A 27,529-nucleotide genomic window follows, 5' to 3' on the forward strand; every position below is an offset into this window, starting at 1 on the left:
CTTTGACAGTGCTAATGCTGGAGATGTGCCACGAAATGACACCTGGTCACACTTGTGCCGCCCGCTGAGTAGCTGGCTGCTCGCAGCTGCGCCTCCAAAACTGCCTGAGGTTGTCCTCAGTGAGCTTGGAGTAGTACTCAGTCTAAATATTGTTCCTTTTATCTTTTTGCTTGGGATTCCTATCGTTATTTTCCCACAATAAGCTTCTGTATTTTTGCATATAATATTCTTGAATAATTTAAATTAATTTTTAGATGATTATAATGTAGTTAGGGTACATGTGTAACTGGGTCATTAAGACAGTTATTTGCACTGTTTAATGAGGTTATATCAATTTCCTTGTTAAGCATAATGAATAACATGGGACACACATGTGCACAGGCAGTTTTGAAGGACCAATTTCTCAGATAATGCCTTCCACAGCATTAAGACAGACAACGGAAATGCATTCGAACTGTAACCCACGGTGCTTACAAACTGGCTTTGATCAAAAACGTAAGCGGAGTTTTGAAAGAGAAAAGTAAAAGGAAGTCTTCCAAAACTTTGCATTTTGCCATCTGTTTTAAACCTTTAACCCTAAGATAAGACAGAATAGATTAATTATATGAACAAGATGAGGACAGTTCCTTGGGGAAGCTCCTTCCACCGGACTGAGCTCCTGTTCCTCATTCATACAGGGTGTTACGTGCTGTGACGTCAGGCACTGCTGTTGCAGAGGGTAATTGGCTTTTTGGGCTGGTGGTCCAGGGTAACGATAACTTCCACAGCAGTGGAAGCCCCTTCTGAACTGGCTGAGTGCAAGATTCAGTTGATTGAAGATGTGGCTGCCAGAAGGTCCAGCCTAGTGTCTGACTTAGATTTTGCCGCTGCTGGTGTGTGCTGTTGCCTGGAGCTGGGGCAAAACTTGAGGCTGGCTTCGCATGAGTGGGTAATGGGTCTTTCTCCTTGGCTAATAGCAGAGCATGTTTAGTGAGTTTAAAGACTCCTGGCAAGTGTGAGCAAGGAGAAGAAACACCAGAGTAATGACTGAAAAGAACTATAAGCTAATACACCATCCAGAAGCCGAGGGAAGACGAGAGATTGACGAGGGGTGAGTGATCAGTAGTGTCGAAAGCAATGGGAAGGCGAGAGGGAGAGACCGGAGGAGTCAGGTGCAGAAACTTCAAAAAAAAGGAATGTCTCATTATTTCCTGAAGATTATTAGCTGTAACATTTCCAAAAGGTTAAGTTGAATCCGTAGGAATGAAGACTAAGAGTGTTTGTGGTAGGCTTGAAAACCAAACTGCTCTGATGAAGGGTTCAAGTACCATATTTCTTGGTTTGGTGTTTTTATACAGATGATGCATTGTGTAACACTTGCTAATGCTCAAATATTTCATAATTCTGTCATACCCGGTGAGATAATTTCTTTTTTTGGAAGGACGCTAACATTTCATTGTTTTCCCCAATCCTCCCCAGAATGAATTTGTGCTGAATTATAGCAGTTTACGGATGCACATAAAGTAGCCTGGTACGACGCCCACTTGGAAGCCGGAGGGGACACATCAATCGCAGCAAGAAGAGTGCCTCTGAGCAAGGCAAGCCGCAGAAGTTACTATTGCCTGCAGCTTGTTTTGTTTCTGATCTTTGTAAACTAGTTTTTTGTTTCTCCCGAGCTGGTGCTAATTGAGGGAAGGTGGGCTATTTTGGGGAATGTTGGGCCTCAGCCCCTTTGGGGTAGTAACTCCTTCCCCACCACGTGGGGTGGAATACTTGCACCTCATTCCAAGAGGGTGACGTGGCCTCTCTCACGCTGTGTCCCCATCCAGCTCCGTGGGATCTAGTGAACAAAGCTACAAGTCTGTTTCTCAGCTGGTAGGGTGGCTTGGGGCTCTTCAGGCTGCCAGGGGGAAATAGCCCCTTGTATTCCTTGTGTTTGGGAAGTGGTTGTCAGCTCCCACCTCTTGAGTGGTGGCTCCCACTTAGAGCAGCATGCTCTGCTGTTGAATCCAATGCGCAAATTCACCTGGGGTGAAATTCTGCCATACACCCCTCTAAAGCCTTTGGCGTGAGCAGTGTACAACGCTGGTGCTCCAGTAAAGTACAGGGAAGGGGTTTTGTGTTGAGCTTGGTGGGGTATGGATTGCTTTTTCCCGGCGGTTGAGAACAGCTTTGGCCTATATGGGATGGAAAATATTGGTCAAACTCATTCTCATTTGAATGTTGTTTTCCAACTCACATTTCTAAAGCTGAGTCAAAGGTTTCTTTTACATTTATTCCTTTTGTCACATAAAATTGTTGTTATTTTAGTGCCTAGCAGGCACTAATAGTGGGACCGTGGTGTGCCTAACTGCATGCAGATAGGGTAGGAATACTGTTTTGCTCCAGAGCAAGCTGACAATTTAACGGCAGAGATGGATGTGGGTAGTGGGAGGAATATAGCACATAAGCAAGATGAATAATGTGGAGTCAAAATTACCTCACTGTCTTCAAGTACTTAAAGAATTAAACATATGTGCTTAAAAGCTACACGTGTGGGTAAATGCTGTTCTAAACTGGGCTAAATAACGCACCTGTTTGCTTTCTTGGGCTGACACCTCCGGGCGAGGACTCACTGGGTATATTTTGAGGTTTCTTATTTTTTTGGCTTTAGTTTGACAGAACGCATTTGAGAAAGTTAGCATTGTGTGCATGCTGGGCGTGCTTTCTACCCTTGAAAAGCTACTTTGAATTAATGTCTCTGAAGTGTTAAGAGGGTTATAAAATGTGTTGCATGACTATGGTGATGTAGCTAATGCTGTCACCTATGGTAAGCTTCTGTTCCAGACCTAAAAAGGGTCTTGCGTGCTCTGAAGTGCACTGATCTCTGGATTTGCAGGGTATGAAAGGTTTGAAATTATTAATCCAAAGGTTCAGTCTACAGACATCACCCATCCAACCCGTTCCTTATGCATGCAGACTGCCAAAGGCATTCAGTGCTCTTTGTGCAATCTCTAAAGAGAATAACAAAGTGGAAGGAAAAGGAAGTATTTTGCATTGCTCTTAGAAGCCAAAATATGAATGAATTTTCTTCTGCCTTAGGATCAGTGCACAAACTAGTTACTAGAGACTTCAATGCAATATTAAAGACACAAACAGATTTGACAAGGTTTTCTTTTCCCTGTGGAGTTTATAGTAAATAGAGATAAATTATCTCATCTGTTTTCTGTTTATTAACCAGGACTGTATCAAATTAAGTTCCTCTAGTATTGCTGCAAGATGGAGATATAATCACTACAGCTCTGTTTAATAATTTCTCTGCCACCATGAGCTAGCAGGCAGCGGGACTTGAAGAATTTACAGGCCCTATGTTTGTCCACGTGTGTGTACATGTGCAGAGATGCTGTTTAAAGAGTATAGCTTTGAAATATCTGCTAGAAAGCTCTTTTATTCTCTCTTGCTTCATTTATTCTTTCTCTTCTCTCTGTATGTCTTGTCTCTCACCTATAGCTTTGATGCAGCACGATCATTTATGACCAGTTGTATGTTTTCCATACAGAGAACTGTTTTCTGAAACAAAAACAGATTTTTGTCTAAATGAAGCTTTTTAGAGCTGTGGTGCCAGTCGGACGCAGCTCCGGAGGCCGCCGGGATCCATCCCCCCACTCAGAGGTTACACCGGGCTCCTCGGGGTCGCACCCAGCTGGGCTCTGAGGTTCTCCAGCGCTGGAGATCACACAGCTCAGGGCGACCTGATGTGAGGATGCGATCGCAGCATTGCCTGGAAGCGTCCAGAGAATGGAAGAAAACCCTGAGACAAGTTAAAAATACGCTGCAGTCTCGTGTTTAGATAGCATCCCCCCTGGTGTTTTGCAGAGTCTAAAACCTGGGAATAGTTTTGAATAACTTGTTTCAGAAAGCCGTTGGTACTTGGAGAGGTCCATGTCCCAAAACCGGCCAGTCAGTCCTTTTTGGCCCCTCTGTAGTCACTGGTACTCCAGAGTTGCACACAGGATTCAAACAGCACTTTTGTTGTATTAATGTGGTAGACTTTTTTGATCGAGTTAACTTTAATTCTTTGTTAAACCCCCGCAGGCCACACCACACCACACCACACCACACCACCTGGTGTGGCAGGTGCCCCCCCGAGATGGAGGCTTTCGGCACGGCGATCGCCGGCTCCTGGCGCCTCATTTTCGCGCCCTTTGTGCTCCGCCGGGCCCCAGGCACCGGCACCACTCGGGGGGGGGGGGGGGAGGAGGCGGCACCCCTCGGCCCACAGGGATGGCACAGCCCAGGTGCGGCCCGGGGATCAACGGGGCCGCGCCGCCGGAGCCCCCCTTGGAGCGGCCTGCTTGGAGCGGGGGCTGTGCTGGGAGCCTCTGCCCGGGGCTGGGCCGGCGCCTGAGGAACCACCCGGGACTGAGCGCCCTCGCCTTCCTTTGGGTGAGTGATTCCTCCTGGAAATACCCTCGAGGGAGCCCCCGGCCGCCGGCGTTCGGGGTCCCCGGGAGAGGGAGAGAGCTCCCCTGCGGGAGGGGGTGTCTGTGGGGGGTGTGTGTGTGCGCGTGCGCACTGAGGACCGTCATTCTTGTGTGTAAACCTGTAGTAGGAGCGCCCCGACCGACAGCTCGGCCCTGTTGTGTGTTAAATGCTCTCGGAGGGTTGACTGATTTCAGTTTACCCCGTTTCTCCCTGCGTTTTGTTGTGGTTTTTGGCTGTTTCGTGAAACAAAGTTGTTTAAGCTTGTCCTTCGCCTGGGCGAGTTCTAGTGTAGCTCCCCGACACCCGGTCACTCTCCCAGTGCGCGTTTTTGAAGCTGGCATTAGCTTTAAAATATGGCTTTTCGTTATTGTAGGCTTTCCATTCATTATCAGCCTTTGCCTTGGAGGGTACCAGGGCGACACGCGTTTGTTATTGCTCTGCAGCAACCTGGTTTGTTACACTTCAGTGGTGTTTCAACAGCTCTCGGTACGTTTGTCAGGACAGCGTAGCAATTCTTAGGTACTCAGGATTATCTAGCGGGTGACAACGGTCCTTTAAACACAAGTGCTTTTCTCCTATGAAGAAGGGAGATGGTAAAGATCTTCTTTCACCACCTCATGCTCTTAGGCAGAGGACAAAGCACATCTTAGAGCTGCGCTTAGGAAGGGGGAAGCAGCAGGCAGAGCTTTGGGCCCTTCAGCGGAGCCCCGCACAGGGCTTGCTCGTAGCCCCGCTCCGCAGCCCCGCTGCAGCCTGCCGCTCCTCTGGCAGTCTGAATTACAAAGGTTTAGCCAGCTTCCTTCCCTCTTTTGTGGGGATGAGTGAGCAAATCCTGCCCGTGGTAAACATTTCGTGATGCCTCTGAAGATCTAGGCTGTTCCAACTGCGGGGTAAAAACTGACTTCAGTTTTCCTCTTGTGTTTTAGTTCCCTCTTACGTGCGGGGAAGTATTCAAGTAGCAGTATCGGTGCGTGACTTCAGTGAGGTTTTTTGGTTGTTTGGTTTTTTTGTTTTTTTTTTTTTTGTTTGGTGTTTTTTTTTTTTGTGGGTGTTTTGTTTTTGGGGCCTGTTCTTCTCTAATCACTTTGTTCTCTGCTTCTTCTAAAACAGCTTTGTAATGCTAAACGTAACATAGTGGCAGCTGGATGATCTTCATTGCACTAATTATATTTCCTTTGCTGGAACATCTTTCTCTACCTTCCCCAAGCCATATGTCTTTAGTAACTAAACTAAACAACAGTTTCTGAGTGAAGGAATGTAATTTTTTGCAGTATGGGACTCTGATCATCTTGGGTATTACTGTGATGATAATGAGGGTTTGTTGCTAAGTGTCTTCTAGAAATGATTGAAACCAGAATCTTCACGGAGAGCTTGCAGTCTAAATTAAACCTGATGTTTAGAGGGAGGTCCCATTCAAGAAGATGTCATCACTGCAAAGGTGTTGGCTATATTATACTAATATCTGCTGTTTTCTGTAATTCACTTTAAGGCAATCTGCAGAACTACAGAAATAAGTGAGTTTAAATGAGATAGAGGCTGTGGTTTGACAGACCAGTGTGGAGAATACGTGCTATGTTACATACATATTAATCCCCAGGGTTCCTACTGACTTGAAAGATTCAAGTAGTTTATATTGCAAGTAAACATTACACAGCCTGGTCCTTTATAGTTTACAACTTATATTAAATATTGCACATGCAGAATTTAAACCAGCTATTCATTGTTTCTCATGTTTGTGTGCATACTTGTGTGGCAATAGTGATGGTAATTAAGTATTTGTTATGTACCCTGGGAATAGAACAGAACATAAGCATATGTTACAAAAAGGAGGTTTATATCAGCTAATACAAAAACTTTGTCAGTGGGAGGAGACTTAAGTAGCAGCATAGATAGTCACTGAATTTCATAGAACCCTCATCCCTCCCTATGCCTAGTATTTTTGGGGGTGATGACAGTGTGTTTTTTTCCCTTTTGTTTTAAGAACAGGTTGTGCTGGCATGGCTTAAGTATAGCTGCTCCTGCGCTGTGTCAGCCTGATGGACAGGCAAGATATTTTAGATCTGTTTTTTTTTTTATCATGATACGACAATTTTGTGCATATAAGCCCAATAGGAAGTCTTTATGGGAAGTGAGTTAAAATGTTTCAGTTTCTTAATACCTATCACATGATTAATAACTACCCAGAGTGCTTCCTTCACACGTGCTGTGTCTTGTGGTGTTGACCCATTTTAAATGGTTCCATTCAATATTTGTATTGTTACTGGTATTGGATTTCTTTTTTTGTGTGTGTGTTTTGCCAGTTACCAAAATGTGATTTAGAAATCCAATAATACTAATGTGCTGAAGAAATATGGCTATATTCACTGAACAGGAATAACCCAGTAAAAGTATTGCTTTAATTTTGAAGCTGACCTTTTTTGTTATTTAGTAGAAAAATCTGTGATTCCAAATGGAAATAGACCTTTATTTTCTAGAGAGGATATATAACCTACAGGAATAAAAGATTGAGGAGCCTTAATAATTTCACTGTGCTAACCCAATAATAATAATAATAATAATAATAATAATAATAATAATAATGACATTTTTTGAATAAATGACTTATGATTATGCTGGTCCCAACACGTGGGTAGAAATTGCCTGTGCAGCCAATGCCTGGTGTCGTTTTCTCTCAGCAACTTTTATCAGAACTGTTGATTGCATTTGACATGTCACCTGCACAAGGCCTCCAAAAGATGCCATCTTTCCTACTATATACATTAAAAGTTGGAGCCTTTGGGGCTAAACCTTGTGTTCACACTTCTGTGGCAGATCTGAAGCGACTCGGCACTTCCACAGCTGCTGGTGTCCTTGTTTCGGGTGGTGGCATGCGCGGTTCTGTACCTCTCACGGACGCTAAGGACATACTAAGAAGAGCAGACCCCCATTGCTGTGATCTGTGCAGAATGGAGCTGCCCCAGCCAAGGGTGCAATGAGGGCTGACTTGTGAAGCGATCGTGGTACCCAAAACGCAGCGGGCTTGGCCTATATAAAAACAGTTGGCATCAGCATGGCTGCCGTGGGCGTAGCAGGGGATGAAGAGCAGCGTAGGTGCCATCCGGGTGAGTGGTGAAGGAGGGAGCTGCGGCCGCCGTGGCGTGTGCCGTGCCTTATCTCCACTGCATTGCACTTCCTTCAGCAGCCTTTAGACATTAAAGCTGGATACTGAGACCGTAGATTTTTTTCCTGCCAGTACTTCCTTTTTGAAGGCGATATCTGGGATTCGATGAACAGTTTTTAAACTTGTATAAAATTGTAAATGGTTCTGATGAAACTTTATTTATGAGAAAATAAAATGAATCCTTTTCTAGGAGATCTATAAGAAGAGATGGGCCCCTATTCTTTGTTGTGAAAAAGCTCTGTCAAATTTACTATAATTTTATAACCATTGGGAAGCTTTTTGAAATCATCCTATAAAATTTAATAAAAACCCTAGCATGTCGATGAAATTATGCAAAAGGATGCAAAGTACTCCAAAGCAGGGGTTCAATTCTTCTGTTAAATCCAGTATTGAGGATTTCCAAGCTGTCTATAAAAATATGCTTATATTCTTTTATAAATATCGTGTACCACTTTATAAATATTTTATGAAAAATATTAACACATTGCTTCGAAGCAAAGCTTTTGAAGCTTTTCTTAACAGGCACACAAGAATTGCTTTTTTCAGTCCTCCTACACTGTATAAATTTTCCCTGCTAGTTTTGTCATTATGTAGAGAGTATTCAGAGTTCTGCTGAAACAGAGGTACCTTAGAGTTTCTCAATGAAATCAAGCTAAAGCTGAGGCTGTGCTTTGCTGTATTGCTGTATCAAGGCCTGAAAGGCTGTGCTGGAATAATGGAAGGTATTGTTTGGGAACAGTATGGTCAGACAGCAAACGATGTTCCTAAAAACCAGGAGGTCTTGGTGAGGGCTGGCCACGTCTTCTCCATGTAGAGCAGTAAGTACTTTCCTTTTCAACTGACTGATTTTAGTTTAAGATCAATCCTCTGCCCCAACAGCAAAAATAAATGAATAAAACCCTCTTGTAAAGACTTCCAGCCTCAGAGGTGAATTGGGAAGAGGGCTGGATAGTGGCACCCTACACTGAGTGCAGGTCTCCTGGTCTCTGCCCAGCCCTGGTCCGTGCTGTGCTCCCTGCCTTGAGATGCAGGGAAAGAAAAGGAAAACAGACTTTTTGGCTCTTGTTTTAAAACTTCCTAGAAGAAGAAATCCAATTTTACTGAATGTCGTCTCACTTATTTTCAGGAAGGAATGTATCTCCTGAGGAGACTTTTCCTTAGCTGTTCAGTAATAGATATCCTATTCTACTTCTGATCAGGTGGCTTTAAGGATGCTGAATTATGCCTCTGTCACTGATTCTGGAAATATTTGATGAGCTCTAGCATAAATCAAGACAGGCCAAACACTGGTACCTACCCTTTACTGAAAATTCAATTACCTGTGGTCTCTCAAGCACAGCTGTCAAAGAGGCTTGAGTCTATCGGTATCTGAGGACGCTGCTTTATGTCCATATTCCTGCAGCTACACTGTATTGCTGCGTACCTACTCACAGGTCTGGAGACAGGGCCCTATTTGGTTTAGGGGTTTTAAATTATTCATTGGCTATGCAGTAGTGATGCTTTAGAAGAAGGACGTAAAGTAAGACTTGAGAGTACAGAAAGAGATCAACAAAACTGTAGGGTGCTTTTGCTGCTGAGGCTACTAAAAGTTATTAAATGAAGCATTCATTTCCAGACTTTGGTTTTTTTTTTTTTTTAATAAGAGCGCTTCCTCTTTTGTAACAGAGTGATTTTAAATTCCTAACCCAAAAACCCCACAGAAATGAAATGCTGTAAATTGGCCCAAGCCAGGAAATGTGCCATTGCCCAGCAGCTCATCAAAGTATTCCTCTGGTACACCTGATCATTTAATAAATAAGCCATTCATCCAGTTTCGCTCGCTTATGCTGTAGCTGTGCAATGGGTAGCTTAAATGCAAAAATCAATAGAAAACAAACCCTTAGTTGCCTGGTCTCTGTGGCTGTTTCTTCTTTATATTTTGGGTAAGGATAGCCTGTGAAAGTATTAATCAGTAGAAAATTGTTAATTCAATATAAACACAAATACACCAATCAAATGTTTATTTCCTAATCTTTTATATTGCTCACACCATTAGCATTAGGCCCCATTATAATTAACTAGTTTGCAATGAACTGCAAATGGCTTGCATGAAATACCATGGGCTATTTTACTATGACTGCTTCTCTCGATCACTTACTGACTCTTGCCAAGGATCAAGTGGCAATGAACTAGTTAGATGTTTTTTACTTATGTGTAGGATTAAGACAAAAAGGCCCGATCTGTCTTCTGGTGGTATCAGTGCTGATGAGCACTTCTGCCTGGCCCATGGATACCTACAGTAAATAAATACTGAAAGGATGAAGAGTGACACATGCAGGTATGTGTGGGTGGTGGAAATACAGAGCATCCTGCTGGAGGGGAGATTTCTTTCTCTGCTGGATCTGTGCTAAACAAAATCCTCCACAGAGGAGAAGGTGTGGAGCTATTTCTTCCCGTTTGCTGAAGGTCATGTGGCTGGTGCCAGGTAAAGGACTGAACTCAGATCCTCTTTGATACCAATTCCAGTGTCCAGCAGAATTAGCAATGCCATTTTTCTTTCACATATTCAGTTGAAGGAAGTCATTTAGATGTGGTAGTTTATACCAGACAGAGATCTGTCCCATATAATGCCACATCATCCTATACTCTTGTGCCTTTACATACCTCTCAAATATGTACTAGCAAATATTTGTTTGAAAATAAGCCATTTTCAGAATTTGTCTGCTGAAGACTTAAAGGCTTGTGCTTTAAGCTTAAGTGCCAAGCTTATCTTAGTGGTAAACACTCCCCCTTTCGTGTATATTGTATGGGGAAATGTATGTGCACATTCAAACCGCTGCTCATTTTGGAAGTTGTGCAGCTGAGACTTTCAGTCTCAAAGGGGCATAAAAGCCAACAGCGAGGTAATTAATTTCGTATGGAGGATAGTACCCATTCCAAATACGGGTGTCTCTGGTGACAGCTGTGAAGTTGGCACCTAAAATACAAAATAGACGCTTACATGTGTGTGTTTGCTTTCCAGCTAATGTAGCTCAGTAATTAGATTTGTCAGTCGGTCTTTTTCTAGACAAATGGAAGTAAAAAATTGCAACTACAAAGAATAATTCGGTGACTCGCTTTTTTTAACCTGTAAAGCTTGAAATCACTGCTAATCTGTGAAAATACTAATGTCCACAGATAATTGCTGTTATAGTGTTGATCTCTGAGGAGACTAGCAGGTCTAGCAGGTTCTTAATGATCTGTATTTATTGCTGTTTTTCTAACACACTTACTGGGACCTGTTTTATTACCTGCTGTTGATGGGGAGGTAAAAGGTGTGTGGTTTTCAAAAGTGGTTGTATTGGTTGACTTCAGCTACTAAACTGGCAGGCAGTGAAGAGCTGTAAAGGCTGAAAAACTTTACATTGCTCTGAAAAACTCCTGTTGTATTGAATGACGGTGAGACCTTTCCACAGCAAAGTATTTTTTTATGGTGATGATGGCCATCATGGCGTAGAAGATCACTGACACTTTGGATCCTGGCCTCCACTGTAATCCCAATTGGCTTCTCCAGCTCTGAATTTGTATTTATTGCAAAGTTGCATTTTGACAGGTTTAAAGGTACAATGGAAGCGATGTAGGCTGGGCTGATTTCATAGAGCTAGACCAGAGGAAGGCATTTTGATCGTTACCGGTTTCTCCTGTGCTCTGTAAGTTATGTGAATTCTGTAGCTGGCCCAGCAAATTGTGGATGTCCAAATCTTTTAAAAATCACAGTGTGTTACTTTAAATATTAAAATGGCTGAGAATCTTCCCCATGTGATTTCTTTAACCTCAAAGACAACCTCTAAAATCTTGCATTGCATTTGAGGTTATGTTTTTAGTGAGATTTTCACTACTGGTACAGAAATTAGGATATGACCCATCATGCTTTCCTCCCATGCATATCCATACACGTACCCTTACGGCATGTGCCTTAACTTCATGGATCACAGGATAATTTGGGTCGAAGAGGACCTCGGGATGTCTGTCATCTAATGCCCTGCTCAAATCAGGGTCACCTATGAGATCAGGCTGGGTAGCTCTGGGCGTTATCCAGTCTGGGTTTGAAAATCTGCAAGGATGGAGGTAATCCTATTTGTATATCTATATACAAACATGTTAGAGAAGGTACTTGTTTGATTGCACTGTGAGTCTGTAATGCACTTTGTTCCACCACAGGTGAACGTTTATGATTTGATGTCATTTCCATCCATACATATTAGCAGCAAGTTAAATAGCATGTATTTTGCTCTCTGTCCCTCTGCCCTCCCTCCATCAGTATGCTAAATTGTTCGACTGTCTGATCCATCATGAAAAGAGTTGCTGTACAGAATCACCTACGTTAAAGTGTTGAGGAATCAATACAGCCGGTGACCTTTAGTGAAGCTGACATTTACTGGGGTAGATCAGCTGCACACACAGTACATGACTGCTCACTCACTTCCTTGATATCTCTCCCCAGAGTTCTGCTACGTGATTTTTCTCCTTTTGATGTCTTGCTCTGCCTAATTTTTATCTAGAGGTTTTTTTGCCTTTTTTTTTTTAAAGGAAGGACAACCAAGTCTGCCTTTGACCTAACAGACCCTTTAAAGGAGACCACGCAGGCAGAATAAAATGAGCTAGGGTTAGACTTCTAACACTGAGGATTGTGAAAGAAATCAGACTTCCTGTGCAGGGTTTGTCCTGTGCTGTCATTCCCCCTCCCTGTGTGTGCCTACCCCTGGCTGGTTTTGATTACTCCGTTGTCTGTTCCCCCCTCCCCACCCCCATCGTGTTTTCGCCTGGTGGGAGGTCTGTAAGCAGTCCACATCCTTCAGTGTCCTGCGTTCCTGTTCTCAGCTGCATGCTGGAAATTTTCCTTTTCATCAAGCTCAGCTTACCATCTGATCCTTACATGAAGTTTTGACACGGGTTTGCCCTGTGGAGGTTGGAGGATAAGCCACCCTGCAGTAAGAGGAAGCACGGTTGTATTTTCTTACAAAATCCTAAGACAAAACAGAGTTCAGTGCCAGTGAGAAACATGAGCGTGGCCGTTAACTCCAAGGCTGAAGCCAAGGGAAGAGCTCAGACTGCAGTGCTGGTCATCTGAACTGCCTCCTGCTGTGAGCAGGAGATCTGAGACCCCAGAATCCAGGAGCCCCTGCTGGCTCTTACCCTGAGAGCAGCTCCCTCCCAGGAGCAAATGCTCCTCTTGGTGCCCAGATAAAGTCCTAGCGACGGGTGAGGCTTTGGCGCTGTCTCTCCCAGTGACCGAGTGGTGTTTTGTTTGGGGCATCTTGCGAGAGGAGTGTTGATTATGTTTCCCCCCATAAAATACAGAGACAGGCAAGCAGTCTCCTCTGTCTTTGTTCATCCTGGGGCACAAAGGCAATCTGAGGAAAGAGGATAATAAAAGTGCCAAACAGCCTGGCATGATTGCCAGCTTGCGCTCTGGGGAGGCCGGAGGAGACGCACTAGGTCACGGTAGATGTGCTTTGGCAGATAGTACAGAGTAATTGTCTTGAGTTAAAAAAAGACCTGTCTTGAGGCGAGGCAGCACTATTCAAACAATCATATCAATAAGTTTCTGCGTTACACACTGATTGCCAGTAAAATAGCAGGAGTTCATCTGACGGTTCTTGTACTTTTAGGTTGTCTATTTGAGTTTCTATGAGTAGCAGAAGGAACACTCTTAATAGTATATTGCTTAGTGTGTGTATATTTCTCGTAGTATTATCTTAGTGTATATACACATCTTAGTGTATATATATACACTTAGTGTATATACACATCTTAGTGTATATATACATTAAGTAACGTTTTTTTCTTAAGAGTTTGGCCTCTTTTGTTGTAAAGTTTGACAATGTAACCTTGCTAACTTGAAAATAAACATTTTGTAATTTTTTAGCGAAGTAAACTCACAGTTTACTTTCCTGGGAGCTCCTGATGCACAGCTTCACCAGACGTGAAGTGCCCTCTGCTCCTTCTTTCTCGCCTTGCCCTTTTCTGCCTTCCCACGGCCATACCTCCCCCCCCCAAGCAATAGCACAGCCACCCTTTCTTTGGTTGGGAGTTTCTTCATCTGGCTGCTGCTCTGTAGGAGAACTTGTACCTGACACGTTCCTTCTGCTCATAATGAGCTTTCACTCAAGGCGCTGATCAATAGCAGAAACCAGCAGGTCTGTGTCTATTGCTTGTTTTCTCTATCTTGAATCTGCCAAGATAGATTAGACTATTGCCAAGGTCACTCAATATGTTGCAAGTGAATGAAAAGATATCTAGTTGACTTTTTTAGGACAGGACTGCAAAATGGCAAGACTGGAGCTAAACTGAGCGTACAATGACAGATTAAATCTGCATCAAGGTCACAGAGGGTATTTTTAAGTGAACCTTCGACACAGCTGAGCAAGATACACATCCTTCATCAGCGGAGAGGTTATTGTGCTACGTGCTAAGGCAAAGTGTCTTGGCAATACCTGTATGGGAAGGAACAAACAAGAAATTCAGGAATTGCATTGAGAGGGAAACTTGGGTGTAGCTGTCTTGAAATCAATAGGATATTTACCTGTTTTTTTGGTGGCAAAGACTGAGCTGCGGGGAGTCACAGGAATAAGAGCAGCCTTGTGCTAATCACTCCACCCCAGAGGCAATGGCATCCTCCCGCTGATGCAGCTGGAGGCAGCAGTGACAATGGGAACAGTGAGTGCTAGCACCCGTGCCAGGTTTAAGTGACCGATGTGCTCCAGAAGCCTCCTGTCTACTGGGGTTCTTCTGTAGCAGGGGTGTAACTCCTCTTGTGGTCAACAAGAAAATAAGAAAATTAAAAAAACCCAAAAAGCACGAGTCACTTTAAAAGTTTTTGCATTAGCAATGACTAAAATTACAGAGAAGGAAGGTTTATAGTAAGAGGTAATGTACTTTATTAGACTGACTGCTGTAATGGGGACAGCTGTCTTCATGGCTTGTGTGTCTGAGAGCTTGTCTGTTGTTTGGGTGTTTTTTTTCCCCCAGCTCCAGCAGTTGATCTAATAAAATATACTGTCTGTATAAATCTTCTAGCCTCAGATCATCATGTCTGCCTCAGAACAGCTAATAAAATTGCAGACATAGTTGCTTCATTTAATGGATTGTCATGGCCACCCAACACAGAATAGTGCTTGTCCTTAGACTAGAGTATCTGTGTTTGCAAAGAAGTCTTCCAACAGAAAAGCCTGAGTTGTGGGTTTAGCTGGTTTTACGAACAAATCTGAGATAATTTCTTCCACAGAAACCAAGAAGAAATCTCCACTTGCTGTTCATTCCTAGATCTAGACTTCAGACTTTTCCAGAGTTTGAAGCTATTTGATCTGTAAGAAATGAGAATCAGTTTCTCTGCCCTGAGATGAAATGTAGCTGTGTACAAGAGACAACTCTGCTTTTATAGTTACTGCATTACTTGTTTTGGTTAGTTTCAGTCAGGTTATTCCTATGCTTTTAAATAGCAGCGTGTGCTTAATTGCTGCCTTGGCCTGGAACCAAAGCAGTTAGGAAGACAGTGATGAAAGTAAAAGGAGTCTTAGAGATTTTGCAAGGCATTTAAAAGATAACAGGACCCTTCTGATTTCCTCTACTTCTCCATGTCCAGAGGACACCCGAAGGAAGTTGTGTTAATTAGTTGAACTGTAAAAGAGAATCTCGTATAATTTTCTGTAAAAGAAACCCCAACAGACATAAACTGCCAAAACTTTGTGTACTACAGTCGTTCTCGTGTGACCTAAAGTCTCCAAAGGCCTGCAAGATTTAAGACCTATTTAAGCAGTCTGACTCTGCAGTGACCTAACTGTTAGCTAAAAAAAAAGCAAATAGAAAAGACAGCAGCTTTGAGTATGTCTGTACTTATCTTACAGCTTTATCTTTGCTTCTAATTGAATTTTAAAGATGCTGATCACAAGTCGCTGGATGAGGCCAGACTAAAGCTCCAGTCCAAATGAAAACGGAACAGCGGGACTCGACTTGCCTTAGAGGTGCCTTTTGGCTTTGAAACATGCGATGTTCTCCTTACTGAAGCTTATCAAGTCAACGGCTTCAAGCTGCCAATCTTCACGTGTGCCAAGGTTTGGTGCCTCAACCGTCAGAGCCATCCGACAGCAGTCACCACGCATGTCCTTGAGTTGGAGAAACTATTTTGCTCGGAGAGTTCAAGGCAGACTGATGATTTCCCAGCAGCTCAAGTTCTTGCCTGAATGTCTCTTCCCTCTGTTTTCCTGCTTTTGCTTCCAAGCGGCTGAGGGGTTGGATTTTGATTTTTCAACCCGAGTTTGGCATGCAGTGAGGTAAGTGCCAGTAGCTGCTGGTGTGCAAGGCCTGCTCGCAGCAGGGGTGGAGAGTGCTGGTCTTTCTCCTCTCGCATCTGAGGCGCTAGACTTGCTGTGGGGTCTAACAGCTTCTCAGGGGTCTGCCAGAAGGAGCTCACCTGGAATCAGTTTAATAATTTGAGGAGAAGCTTTTCTGTTCTCAAAACACTGTTTTGAGATAACAGCCACCCATGGATATGAAATGCAGTTTCAAGCACTTGTTTTGGCCTTCTGCAGCATGGCATTCTTCCAGTTGAGGGAGAGTGCTTTTCTTTTTAATCTGTTTTTTATGTCGTTGTTAGGCTCTAAGTCTCCCTACCTGGCTTCTGGTGAGAATTATGGTGATTGGCCTTTGTCTCTGTATCCTGCATACTGATTTAACTCCTCTGACTTTCTCCACAGAAAACAGAAATGGAAGAAAACTGGCAGCTAGAAGTGAAGGGGTAAAAGAAAAGGAGACTGGGATCGATTCCCACACTCGGTGGGACCGTGCCTGTACTACTTATAATGTTCTTGTCTACAAGCAGCGGATCAGTCTGTCAAAATACTGCTGCGCTACCACTCAGCTCTGCACTGTAGGAGTCAGAGGTGAGTGTACACCACACATAGGCCTCCTGTAATCAGAGGAAGGTACAGCAGCCTTCAGCCTGATCGTAGTGGTGTCTGTCAACTCCGTCCTCTGCTTCACCTCAGACACCTGCCAGGTCTGTGTAATACAGAGTCAGGGATAGGGGGATGTTCAAATACAGCGCAAAAGCTTCTTTCCAGGAGGGAGTGTATCCCACTCTGGGTTTTCCAGTGAGTTTTCAGAGCATCTCTGCTGTGCTCTTGGAACACCAGGGAAGAGGATTTGGCAATTATCTGTTTCCTTGTTCACTACCCCTCTGGGAAAACCTGTGTGCTCAAACACCTTGGGAGGATCACTGTCAGTTGGGATTGAGTTTGGGCCCTTGTAGATCTTGAACCGCAGCCTTCTGCTGTGGCTGTGCTGGCTGCGTGGGCTGGGAGGAGGTCCCTGATGCAGATTGCCCAGATGGTGCCAGAGGACCAGGGTCAGTGAGCACCAGTGGTTTATTACCAAGCTTCTAGTATCTCTTTTACCGGCATTAATTTACTGTCACTGTGACACTCATGTTTTACCAAGTATGCCGCTGTCTGCACTTCCAGGTGTAAATTACTCTCTGTCGTTAGACTTAATGACTGTCTTCTGAAACTCTTTCTCTGGATCATAGTGGTAGTTGTGTTGGATCAAGCCAAAGGGCTCTCTATTTGTCTGCAGTCCTCTTTCTGGTTTATTTTTTTTACGGACAGTGTCTAGTACCATATTCCTAAAGAAGGGTATAGTTATGGAAGAAGTCTATGCTATACCTTCCCTAAACAGTCTCCAGCATCTGGTGGTCTCTGCCCATGTTGCTGGCTACCTCCTCTCCCGCTGAGAGTGCAGCTGCCAGGCTCAGGTGGGAAGGGTGGCGTTGGCTGCTCATGAGGCCAGGGACATGTGTGCGCAACGGGGCCGCGTGCAATAAAGCAACTCTTGCATCCTTCATGCTTTCATTCTTCTGAGTAAATTATTTCCTACAGTCGCTTGTGATTTTTGCAATCTTGAGACTTAATACAGGATTGTCCTGTGGTTAAAGACTTGGCCAGAGGCTGGGAAAACAATATTCGCAAAGGCTTTTGTTTGACTTTGGATGTATCCTCCAGGCTTTCTTTGTTGCTTAACCTCTTCTCTGTGAAATGGGCAATGACTCTACTTGCCTTACAGGGCTGCTATAGGAACATATACTTAGAAGGTCATGAGAACTGCAAATGCTAGGGCAATACCTTGCCCAGGCATACAGAAAAACACTCTCCAACAGTTGGTGAAGAGGGAAAGTGTTTCCTTTTATATATGATGATCTTAATTTGAAAACTAACTTAACATCAGGTAGACAGGCTTGTTGTCCTTTGTTTACTGATTTGGCATGTTGTATCACACAGTATTACATCAGTTTAAGATGCAATGCGATGGAATGGAATGACACTATCCGACTTCAAATCTGTTAACATAACATGGCAGCATGTTTTAATGCGTTTGTTTCACTTCAAGTAACCACAACAAATTTTGACAATGGTATATTGAGCACTGGGGCTGAGGCAGGCCAATGACACACACCACACCGTCAGCAACCTCTGACGGAATGAACCTCCCGTAGCTGTAGGTTTCGTTGTCTTTTCCTTTTTGTCACCTGTAGCAACAAAATCTGTTGGGGTTTAATTTAAGATACTTCTATCTCTACTGCCAACCTTTGGTGCAGGAAGTAGACTGAGATGATTTGGGTACTTCATATGGTGATTTGTCTTTGTTTTCTATTGTCTGTGCTTTGTTTGATGTTCTAAGTGTATTTCAAATGGATATCTCTGTAACAAGGAAAATAAACATTGCATTAAATGAACCTTTATCAGTGTTTAGACAGGTGTTGCAACAGTGTTGTATATTTGTTTGGATAGCTACACCTGTAATACTGGAGATTCTGCAGAAAGTCTACTCCCGTTTTGCTTTGGAAGAGAAGACTAGGAAATGTGTTAAAGCCTGTTGTTCTGCAAAGTTTCATCAAATGTACGATTCAGGGTACTGCTTCTTTCATAACCTGGCTGAGATGACCAGAGCACATCTGCTGGCCGTGTTTGTGCAACACTCGGAGGGCTCTATAAATGCCTGAATTGATATTTACTGAAACCAAGGATTTTTTGCTATAACCCAGCCAGCCAAACACACACTCTCGATGCACAGTTTCTCTTTCCTATAGACAACCTCTATATAGGCGTGGCTTCAAAAGGTCAGCAATTAAAAGCTTGATTTAAAAAATACTTTACTGATTTTTTTGAGCGTTAATTTAAACATGCAATTTTCATTTGTCAGTGATCGCCCACTGTGACTGTTACTGTAACAGTCAAGGCGAGTACCATGGCTGATTTTGCTTTCAATTGGTTGAAGATGTCACTTCTTAAAAAAAAAAAGGTTACTCATGACATTTCTGTGATGATGACACACTCTGAAATGCAGGGAGAGGATGGCTGCGGGTGAACAGTCCTGCTGTTTCAGCTGTCTGGCCTTATTTCTGCTTCCTCAATGTGACTAAATGGCCATCAAAGTAAGAAACCGCTCTGGAACCACCTCCCAGCCGTTGCAGCAGAGGCTGATGACACAAGCAGCTGTGGCTGGTATTAATTTTTTTTTTCCATTTGCCCAACCGAGACGTTATTAACTCTGTCACCTGTCTGGAGATTAATTGAATACTGTAAACATTGAATTTATCTCTGAATCACAAAAGTGAGATTATTTAGACCTTGAGAAAGAACTGGGAGCTGCTTGAATACTTTACTAGCTTGGACACAAAAACCTTTGGATCTTTGCAGATGGAAAAAATGATTTGAGCAAATGGAAAATGTTTACCTTTTCTCTTCAGAATGTGTCACCAAGTTGTTGGATTTGGTTTTATTTTAATGGGAGATAGTGATTCCTTCCTCTTCATGAACTTATATTATGGATTTTTTTTTAATTTATCTTGTGTATCTCATATAATTCAATTTCCAGTATCTTTTCCAGAGCAATTTAATACTAATACTTTAAGAGCATGTTACCTTCTTATTCATGTCAGAAGTCTTTCTTAGGCAAATAGATCTGCATAGCTGAAGGTTTCCAAATGAACTCAAACAATTCTGGATTCCAATTTCTATTTTGCAAAGCACAGCTCATGAAGGCTGCTTAAAAGAAATAAAGCAATCTATGGAAGCCTGATAGGTGGGAGTTAATGTGTTTTTATTCATAATTTCCTTAACTCTCTAATGAGGAAAATGCAGCTTGGTTTGTATATTTTGCATGATCACACTTAGGCAGAGTAGAGAGCAAGCCAGCCGAAGGAGGCAGACGCTCTGCGCGGTACAGGTTGGCTTCTCTGAGAGGCAGAAACCTTCTTTGCTGCAGGATGGCGCGGGCCAGGAGTTGCACTGCATCCTGCTCTTCTTGGGAGCAGAGGCCCTTTGGTGGAGTGAGGAAAAATAGGGCAGGATCAGACGAGAACAAAACTGTTTGAGTTTCAGGATCAAGTTATTTGGTTTTCCTACTTGTTTCTGTCCCTGATTTCCTGGGTTACTTCTGTTTATCCTGATTTTCTTGTCTTTCGTGGAGTGTTTTTCAGGCTTTTGTGGTACATCGCTGTCTTTGGGGGGTAAGGGCTGCCTAATATAGCTTGTATCTTTTTAGCCTCTGATCCCACTTCTGAGACATTTACCACTATCACTGTGCAAGAATTTATGAATTGTATGAGTAAATATTAATTATACTAATTATACACAAAGATTACTAAAAGGGAAAGAAACATCAAGCTCCGGAAAAGATTTTTGTCAGCTTAGAATGGTTGACAAACCACTGGAGCTTGAGAAAACCTTCTCTCCTTAGTTCTGCAGCCAGCACTCCTTATGTCCACTTAATAATTGAGGGGAAAACAGGTTTTCTCTCATTTCTAATCCATATGGTGGAGGTTTAAAAATACAAATATGAGCCTAGGGTTATGTAAACTGTTAAATTCTGATGGAAGAGGGAAGATCCTTGTCTCTAGTATGAAAATAAAGTATTAGACATGCAAACCTTATACCTTTTCAATGTTTCCAGGTTTATCATTAGTCTTGTAATATTTAGTGTTTCTTCTTGTAACCAGATAGTATGAAAAGCTTTAAATATGTCCTAGAGGCACTTCAGAAACTCACAAAGCAATTAAAATGCTATTCAAAGGCCATGATCCTTACAGAGAATGACTGATGATTTTTCAGGGTTCAGGCCCGTCGATATTATCATCCATCTGTTGACTTCTTTTTTTTTCCCTAGTCATCTCGTTTTCAGTGATAACCAAAGACAAAGCTCTGAAAAGCTTTGTCCATTGTCACAACAGAGTAGGGATAATTATGTCCAAATATCAGAGCTTTAAGTGTGTAGAGACTAGAAGTAAGTCTCTCTCTACTAAGCAGTCTCAAAATTCGTGCTATGGCAGAATTTGGCCCTGTTTCTCAGAGGGAAGCAATGCTTCACCGAGTGGCACGCTTTGCACTCTTCACAGGTCGAGGAGGAGCACTAAATACCTGGGCACAGCTGATACTTGTTCCCTTCTTTAATGTGGTTATCTGCTTCTGTCTTCTCTTGAGTATTGCGATGGCTGTGGCCTTGGCCTGGCAGGATTTCATGTCAGAAACACGGAAGGAAAGCAGAGCTGATCCTCCCATCCAAAGAGCTCAATGTTTTCTCTGCAGTGAGGCACCTCTCCCTCCTTTGGCGTGCAACGGCCAACGTCTTCTCCTTGGAAATCTCACTTTCCTTTGGCTTTTTGACTCTGAATTCCAAGACGTGTGGTGTCGTCATTGAAGCTGTTCCTTTTACTGGTAAATCTCTTATTCTTTCTTGAGACCTTCCATTAGCCTTTCAGTAGTGAAACAGCTGGCATTTTGAGATCAGTGCCTCTCATGATAACCACTCTTTCTTTTGTATAGATCTGTCTCTGTTTACACATATACCCTTTTACCCATCAGCCCCAAAGGTACAGAACTCTGTGAACCTGCTGGGGAAGCCACTAACTTTTCTTTTCTCTTTGTATGGAGCTTGCTTAGCTCCATCACGAGAACTTACTGGTACGGTAGTAACAATAGCAATTTAGAAAAATTTATGAAAAAAGAGATTTCATTGAACATCATTTTCAAGAGTTACTATTAGTTGATTGAAGTAATTGTTGACATAATTGAAATTTGGGGGAAAATAAAGGGACAAAATTACTTCTTGTTCTTTAACATAGCAATAGAAGAGTAGTTACAATGAAGAGATGACCGATATGCAACAAATTATCTAAATTGTGAAGAAGAGTATAGCAGAACACACCTCTTACTGCACAGTTACATAGCCAGGAATGGAAAATGGAGATGTGCTTGTAGAGAACTTCTACCGAAGTGGTTGCGAGCGCTCAGCATGAGCTCTCAGTGTGATGTGGCCAAAACAGCCTTTAAATCTGAAACAAGTATGTATTGAGCAGAGGCACGATAAGCATGAAAACTGTATATCCGATCCTGGTGAGTCTGGAACAGGAATGATATCTCTGTTTCTCTTTCCTTGAGAAACAATGATGGAAAAGTATATTAGAGAATAATTTAAAAAATGGAAAATATGGTGTACCGAGGGACTCAGGAAGTCTAATCCGTACAGTTTGTTAGAGAAGGTATGGGACAACTCGATAAATGTGTGTGCTTATCTCTGGGTGAGAACAGGATTCCTCCAGTCAGTCAGAAACGGTTTGTCAGTCCCCCGTGAAACTCCGGTCAACAGAAGCTGGACATAGCTGACTTGTCGTTCAGAATCTCTTGCAATTGAAATGTCAGAAATGGTCAATACCCACAGGGGCAGCTCGTGAGGACTTTTTCCTAGCTTTATCATCGGCAACTTTAAACTCATGTTTAGTTGGAATTTTTGTCTTTCTTCTCCTCCTTCCTTGTTGCCTCCTCTCTAAAGTGCTTGTCCTAATTCAACCAGAATTACTGCGTTTACAGCAGGAACTGAATCTGTGGGGCCTGTGTTATGGATAAGGCCCAATCAAGTTCTTACTGCTTAGGACTAGGTGGGATAAAGAGTTCCTACCGACATTTCAAACAAACTACTTTTTCTTAATGCCTTACCCCCACCCGCACCAATGCGGGATCAGTAACTGTTATGGATCAAAAACGTTGTAGAACATTGCTGAAAACTATCTTTAAAAAAAAAAAGCTATTTTCTGAGAAATGTTGGGGTATTTAATTTCTTTGCCAAAACACACAGAAGTGGACAAAAGCCTTTGAAATATGAAAAATGATTCAAGGCAAGCAGAAATTTTCTTAAAAAAAAAAAGAAAAGATAAATGGATTGTGTCCTTTGAAGGACGACTTTCCTGTGACCTGCTTTCTTTATCTCTTTAAAAGACCCTGCTGAGCATCTCCATAGCAAGTGCTGGGTTGGGCACCAGCTCTGTTACTTAAACCCTGCATTCAGTTTGGATAAATGGTAGTTTATGGTAGTTGCAGCTCTGTTGGTCGCCTGGAAAAGAGCCAATGTCGTTAGCACAATTTACAGACCATAATTTGAGAACCACTGCATTAATTATGTACTGTTTCCTATACTGCAATCAAGAATAGCCAGTTCTGAACTTTGACATGAAACTTAGAAAAAAAAAAAAAAAAAAACCAACCCCAAAGAATAAGCTTTGATTTCAGCAGGGGGAGCTGCGTAGCTTCGGCAGAGCCTGCGCCTGGGAAGGAGAAGGCTCTTGTCCTACAGCCTCTGCTCCTGCTGCCAATACGGGGCTTCCTCTACGCTGATGCCATGCTGTTCCGCACCAGGGAGGTGCTGGGTGAGGGAACAGCTGGTGGATCTGCCCGCCGTGGAAGGGCAGCTGTAATCTGCCTGCCCCTGCAAGGAGTCCTGGCCAACCCGGGTCTTCACCCCGGGTCTCTCCGGCCCTATGGGAGGAACCGTCTGAGCTGCTGCTCGTCTCCAGCGTCGGAGCTGCGGTTCCCACCAGCTCCTTCCCAGGCGGCAGGACAGAGATGGAGACAGAGACGGAGACCTCGCCCCCTCCAGCGTCGCTGCATGGCCGCCTAGGGGCAGCTCCCCCGGGTAGCTCCTGTTTATGATGGCATGATGATGCGAGGCATGGGTGCCTGTTCCCATAAATGTGCTGCCCACAAAAAATGTATTATATGTGTAGTGTGAAGGTTTTTAATGCTGTTGCATGCTGTTCCCAAACAATAACTCACAGGCCTTGGACCCTCAAGTTTTAAAGTCAAACCAAGCGGCCCAGAGTTCTAGGTGATTTCAGAAAAGGTTGGTTTTAACATATTTGCTCCTTCATGTCCCAGGACACCCACTGAGCAAGCTCTCCCCTCTGCTCACAGACTGCGCCAGAAGGGTAGCGCTGTTTTTCCAGTGATGCACAAACCTTCAGTAATGCGTTTCTTCTTTTTCCAGAAAGAAGGTAAACACCAGCCTCATATGGATTTACAGAGACAAATTAATCCTTGATACAACTTGATTGAAAGGAAACGTTTGGGATGAAATTGGCCCTTAGAAATCACAAAGCATGGAAAGATGTATTTGATCAATCAGTGTCTCTCTATTCCTTAGCCAATTATTTAATTACGGTACATTTGCTAGTGTTTTGCCTAGTTGTGTTTTAAATTACAGGTCTTGTCATGATGTCAGCAAACATTTTCCAGCTCTTTATCTTAGTCCCTTCTTTTCTTCCGCATTATCTGTTAATTTCTTTATACCATTCTACAGATTTTTCCTCTGTTGAGTTCTCGGGTGTCACTGTAGTTCTCTCTCTTTCAGGTCTATAATTTGTGTTGCTGATGTCTGAAATTACCACAATCTTTTTTGTTACATGTAGCAAAGGGCTTTTCTGGAATTTTCGATGTGGACCTGGAAATACACTGTAGAGACTTGATAACTCTCTGTTCAAGGACCAGGTTTCTCTATTATATCTCTAAGTTTCCATAGCCCTTCCACTTCCATGTCATTTCTAAATTAACGCCAGGCTTCTAATCCTCTAACAGACATTTTACATTTCCTCCTCATTTTATGCTACCTCCATTTCAGACCGGTTATTCCATAGCACGCTCGCCTACGTTTGCCAGCTCAGCGGACACGGTGCGAGCCCCCCGCCCCAGGGCCTCTGAGCGTGACTGCTGGTGAGCGGTTGGAGCTCGGTGGCGTTGGTGTTTGTGGCATCGGTTTTGTTTCCAGGTGTATGGCTTAACCATGGAGCATGCAGATACCTTGGTAGTTAGAAGCAAGTTTCCTATCACTAACCATTCCCCCTTGTTTCTTAAAACATAAGACTTCTCGCCTCGCTGTCAGTTTGACATCTGTGAAGCAGGAGTAATTCTTCCTTGCCCTATGTCCGTACGTCCCTGCACTGTGGGGGGTATGGGAGAGCGGCAGCTCTGTGCGGGGGGTGGTTATTGCTGCATTAAGACTTTCAGATGCAGCTGAGTGGAGCTATGAGGGAACAGGTCGGAACAGAAAACTTTAACCATCCGAGATGCATGCTGTAGCATAGTAAGGTAGGCAGTTTCTCAACAGCGAAGCTACAAGATGAAACAAATACAGAAAAGGAAGCAAGAGAGTCACGTTGTAGCAGTAAAGAGCCTGGAGTTTGTTTTGAATTATGCTGGGCATGTGAAGTGCTGAATAGTTGTAAGATTCTCTATAAAGTGTGATAATTAACTGGTTGGAGATGGTCTTTACAGGGGTGTGGTTTTCTGCGCCAGGTTCTGGGAAAGGAGCGAGGCAGTGTCTGCGACAGCGCTCGTGTGTCAGCAGCGGCATGGGGTTACAACCTTCACCAAGTGCCCAGGCAGTCTTCACTGATGGGATATTGATCTTGGTCTTGTCCGTTGCAATGGATTCTGGAATGAAGTGCTATAAAACAAGCATGTGCTTGGTTTTATAGGACAGTTTTCTACCCCTGAGTCTCTTTTGACATGTAACTTACTTCAGCATGTCTTTGAAAACATGGTATTTTTCTTCTGAAGAGCTTTGCATGTTTATGGAACTATGGAAAGATTTAAATATAACTTGATAGTAGGAGTAATCAGATGGTAATACAAATGGAAGCTGAGGCTGGAGGCAAATTGTGAGAACTGGGATCTGTTGCAGACTTTGAATAGCTGATTATTGAACCATTTATTTCATTAGAAGAAAATCAGTGGTATTTGAGTAATAAAGAATTTGCTTTGTTTGGGGAATGCTTTGTGTCTCTCAGAAGATTTACTCTGGAAGGATTTGGGTGCCTTCAGTTCCCTTGGGAAATGTAGGAAAATCTTCAGCCTGTAAAAGATCCTATAACCCGGTTGGCTGTATTAGTGTGATGGAACGTGACACAAACAGGTGATTCACATTTCCTAGGCTTTGTTAAAGACCACTCTCAGCCCGGGCTTTTTTCTTTTTCCTTTTCCACTGCTGCATGTGGGATTTCAGTCCCCTGGCCTTATTTCTTTCTTTCTAGACTCTCCCTTGCTGTGTAGAAATTGTCCTTATTGCTCTGGGAAGAAGAAATACACTCTTCCTGAGCAGAGGGTGGAAACCTTGACTGGGATGAGAAATTGGGAGAAGAATGAACGCTTCTGACACAAAAGTCAGTGTGCGCTTGGGTGTGTTTCAGCCTCCATTCCCTAGCAGTTGGCTTTGATAACTGGCAGTAAAACACTTTTCCTTGGCTGAACTGGTGTAAACAGGTACTTTTGCAACAGCCAAGACTGTTTCCCCTTTCGTAAGGGAGGTGTTAGAGGTACTGCATGGTTAGACGTTAGTAGGTGGCTCATAATATTTACACTTGCAATCTCTGGCATGTGTTTAATTACAGACATCGGAGGCAGAACATATGAGCAATAGGTACAGTGTGATCTAGCGGATTCCCCGCCAGGAACAGAAAAAAAAACGTTCTCAGTTTCACCTTACAAGTTAGTTTTCTTCCAGGCAGGTCATGTCTTCCTTTTCCTTGTATGCCCATATGCAACAGATGAGGCGAGCAAGAGCGCAGTGCCCGCATAGCCTGCCAAGGCTTTCGTATCCCTAAGAACTGAAGAATCTTTCCCTTTATGCATTAATACAAAATAATATCAAATAAAAATGGGGAGAATATTTTATAAGGATATAAAAGTTTCCAGTAATATTGGATACATGCATTTTTATTGGGTTTTGTAGTGTTACGACAATAGTCATCATTTTCTTCAATGCATTTTCTTGTAGCGAGAAGGGATTGTAACGCTGACTCCTCTGATTTTAGACAGGTTACATATGGCAGGCTGTGAATGACCAGCAGTGCAACAGGAAGATTTACACATTTGTAAATGCTGTGGGAGTGTTCCTGAAGTCTGCTCATTTCCTTCTTCTAAAGGATGGGCCTTTTTCTTGCCCACTGGTGCCTGGGGCTGTGTTCCATCATGAGCACTGGTATCCTCATTAATGAGCTTACATTTTCTTGGAATGGAAGGTGGATAAGTAGTTTGTTTTAGTCAGAGCAAGATGAAGCTGATGGGAGGATGAGATTACGTAAAGTTAAACAAACACACACGTATATATGTGCATGTTAAATTTGGAAGTGTCTTAGTTTCCTGATTTCATGGCAAATGAAAATTGTGAAGTGAGAAAAAAGAATCACAAAAGCTCCATCCAAACATTATGGAATTATACTGTGAAACAGGTGGGGTTTTTTTGATAGAAAGGAACAATTTGAAAATACATATATTTCAAAACTAGTTGCTTGGGAGAACAGAGAGAAGTACAAAGCTGAAACAAGAATAAATTGTGACCTTTAAAAATAGATCCGTATTTCCTAACAAACGTGGCATCTTTGCATTATGACAGGCACATTCATTAACTGAAATATTTATTTGTGATTATGGGAATTTTAAAAATGCAACAGCTGCTTCATTTGTTTTTTTTCCTTTCTGAAGATGTGATTTATTTAATGCTAACTCCTGATGCCTGGTACTGCTGCAGTTGATAACAGGTCAATGTAAAGACAGGGTAGCAGAGCTCCGCTCGCTGGGTGAGGACGGG

The 27,529-nt window shown here is 43.0% G+C and overlaps 1 long non-coding RNA gene across 1 annotated transcript in view; it reads left to right on the top strand.

Annotated features, from left to right (window-relative positions):
- Positions 1 to 4,263: 4,263 nt before the first annotated feature.
- Positions 4,264 to 27,529, top strand: part of LOC142058309 (uncharacterized) — a 68,636-nt gene continuing 45,370 nt past the window's right edge. Inside the window, exons 1-3 of the long non-coding RNA XR_012660900.1 lie at positions 4,264 to 4,404; positions 15,500 to 15,894; positions 16,318 to 16,503. This is a non-coding gene — a long non-coding RNA (uncharacterized LOC142058309). The remainder of the gene's footprint in view (positions 4,405 to 15,499; positions 15,895 to 16,317; positions 16,504 to 27,529) is intronic.

The sequence above is a fragment of the Phalacrocorax aristotelis genome, chromosome 6 (genome assembly GCF_949628215.1).
Source record: "Phalacrocorax aristotelis chromosome 6, bGulAri2.1, whole genome shotgun sequence".
NCBI classification, from domain to species: domain Eukaryota; kingdom Metazoa; phylum Chordata; class Aves; order Suliformes; family Phalacrocoracidae; genus Phalacrocorax; species Phalacrocorax aristotelis.